We start from the raw sequence: 3,443 nt of genomic DNA on the forward strand, positions 1-3,443 counted from the left end.
TTTATAGTGTTCTGTCTCTTCTTTATCAAACTTTTTTTTTAAATTAAGTTTATTGGGGTAACATTGGTTAATACAATTACATAATTTTCAGGTGTACATTATAATTTGACATCTATACATTCTATTGTGTTTACCTCTTTATCGAACTTTTAACCGGTACCAGCACTGCTGTGTGTCTGTCACGGAACTTCCTCATGTCGGTTGGATGTGGTTTTATATTGAATAGTTCACGCTGAAATATCCCAGTTTTACTTCATGCCTTTCTTACTAAGTTCTTAGTTTTTGCTAAGGTATTTCTTCAATGGGCAGTCTTCAAGGATGGTATCTTTATCACTGGTTTCTTTAGAAGAGTTCACTCTAGTAGGCTTTGCACTGTTGTGTGTGCCCATGTGATGCTGTGGAACCGTTTCTTGTGGGAACCCAAGTACCCTGTCTTTGTGTTCCCTTTGCTACTTGCATTCTCTACGATATGACCCATTTTCTGTCATCTCTTTGAATAGAGCCAGGAATTTGATCCTGAAGAACTCAAGTCCTTCTCCTAACCCCAGAGACTTCACCATTTTATTTTCAATGAGTTTGTGCAGACAGACCTTTTATCTAAAGATATATTTGATTCCGTGGGATAGCTGGGCTCACCTGGGAGGCTCTTCTGCTTTATGTGGCATTGGCTGCGGTCCCTCAGGCAGCTGCGTTCAGCTGGGAGCTTGTCTGGGCTGGGAACATTTGATATGTCAGCTGGGGTGACTGGCATGGGTGGAGGCTGGTCAGGCCTCTCCAACAGGCTGGTTGGATTTCTATCATGCTGGCTCAAGGGCTCCAAGAGCAGCCAGACAGATTCTCAGGTCCTAACTGTGTCATCCTGCTTCTCAAATCCATTTTTATGAAGGTAATGATCAGTGGTGTCATGGAAGTTATAAAGATGAGCACTGGGAAAAGGCTACCAGTTGGACGATTGAGAGATGCCAGTAAGAAAAAACGGTTTCAAAAAGTGATGGTGTCTAGGGCTGGATGGCAAGGGTGTGAGTCATTGCAAGTGCCCAGCTCTCTCTTCTGGGTACATTCCTTGGACACCTGCCGCTAGTGAGATGCTCTTTTATAAATATTTTATTGATGAGTAACATTGGGAAGCACGGCCTAGGCTAACCCTCCTGTGATATGTTATAGTGCATATTAGCTTACAAAAGACACTTTGAAAAGTAAGGCCATAAGAACACCTGTTTAACTTTGTTTAGTTCTTGTGACACTTAACCATGGACCTTCTTCTTTTTGTTAATACCTATGAATAAATTGAACACGCTAGGAGTTTTTATAACTTTTACAAAGCTGAGATAAGACTCTGTGCTCTATTTTGTAACATGAAAAGGCAGTCTAGTATATTGTCCAAGGAGTAAATCATTATGCCCTTCTTTGGTGTGAAGAATCAAATATTAGTACTATGTTTCTTAAAACTAAATTTTGGATAGCATTTTAGATCTTCTATTTCCAGCTTTCAAGAGTCGGCAGTCTTGCTTTGGAGTATAATTGCTGTCATTTTTGATGTTTTGTAAAATGTTAACTTCCAACAATGTGTTTAAATGCACAACATTTGAAATAATCTTTTAGCATTTTGCTCCTTTACAGATGAGAAGATAGAGGCCAAAGGAAGTGCATCAGGAGGATAGTGAAGGTTAGTTTATGAGATTTTGCCTCCATTTTGATAGAATACAAGTTGATGTTACCGATTTCTGTTTCTGGGCAAGAACTTCAAGTTCAAAATCAATGCTTTATGCTTTAACATGAAAGCACCTGGAAATACTTAAGAGATTCTTTATTTGGTTATAGAATCCTATGGCAACTTATAAGTGAAGGGTGGCCCAAATTCAGTTACAAGGTGTAATCACAAAGTAAGAATTTTTATATGTGGCTAACACGTACTGGATTCTTACGTGCCAGGCATTGTGCTGATGACATTAATATGTATTTTCTCATTTAATTCTTATAATCACCCTTTGAGGTCAATACTGTTATTCCCCACATTTTGCAGATGATGGAAAGTGAAGGTTAGGAGGGAAAGTAAGTTCCCAAAGCCAACCCTGTGACTGTGTATAGGTGGAATAGGCACAGACTAGATCTAGAATATTGGCTCTTTGCCACATTTTACACATATTTTCTCTGCGGTTATGATATAGGGTTAACTAATAATTATATATATATGTATATGTATACATGAGACTATATCGGAATACAATCAGATCTCAGCCATAATTGATGAGGTTGGCTGAAATATTTTTGGCATTTTAAAAAGCAGGTTTTGTTTTATTTTTAGAATTATGTGATGGGAAAAAAAAGAAAACTAAAAGGGGTTGCAGTGAGTCAGTAGTAATCCGATGAGTAGTAGTGAGTGGGAGACTGCCGGTTATTATTCAGTTTTTAGGTCTAGTACATATATTACTTTTGATTAAAGTAAAAATAAATCATCACAAAAGTTATCTCAATATCAAAGCTTACGCTCAGAAACTTCAATATGTCTGGTTAAGAGCTGTGAATCTGTAGACAGACTGCGCAGTTTGGAATCTCAGCTCTGCCACCGATTGTTATATTTGAACAGATTACTTCACCTGATGATGCCTAATTTCCTTATATGCAGAATGGAAATAGTAGTTATATCTGCCTCTTAAGGCTGTTAAGAGGATCCAGTGAGGTGATATTTGTGAAGTGCTTAGTATTGGGCCTGGCACATAATAAGTGCTATCTTATAATCTGCTATAGTAAAAATAAAACAACAAAAAGGACATCTATGTCATAGGAAAGTTACCTTGGCTTCGTTTAAAAATCTATACTGAGAATCAATGCCAAGAACAGAAATCTCCCTCTACCTTAAACATTTTTATTGATTCTCCCTAGATTTACTATATTCAAAAATATTTTAAAAAGTAAGTTTGTGCTCCTTTATCTGCTTAAAGAAATGTTTCTTGGCACATTAGTCAGATTCTGATTGCCCATTTTATTCAAAGTGTGTATACTCAAGAATTTTTTCCAAAGCGCTCAAAACCCTGTAATACGATTTTTCAAAATCAGCTGACCCGGCCAAGCTTCCTGGCCTACTTGTGAGCCTGAGTCTGAGATGGATTAGCAGAAGAAAAGTTGGCCTACTTTGAATCTTCAATAGGAAGAGTTTGTTAAAACAAAAATGACCCTGACGGACGTTACTGGCGTAAAGAAGAGTTCATTCTGGTTTCCACTGATTTGTCAGGCACAGGGGAAAATATAAATTATATTAGCCTCAGGGCATCAGCTTATCCTTTGGAACCACTGCAGAATTATTAGAAAATATGTATTAAGACCAGCAAGAAAATAAAATCAACCTTTTCCCCATCTTTTTCTTATTTAGTAACCTTTTTGGGATTTGTTGGTTGTGAATATATATTGTTGTGAGGAATTCAGTATTTAAAAAAAAAACATAA

Source organism: Pteropus medius, unplaced genomic scaffold (genome assembly GCF_902729225.1).
Source record: "Pteropus medius unplaced genomic scaffold, Ma_sr-lr_union100, whole genome shotgun sequence".
In the NCBI taxonomy this organism is placed as follows: Eukaryota; Metazoa; Chordata; class Mammalia; order Chiroptera; family Pteropodidae; genus Pteropus; species Pteropus medius.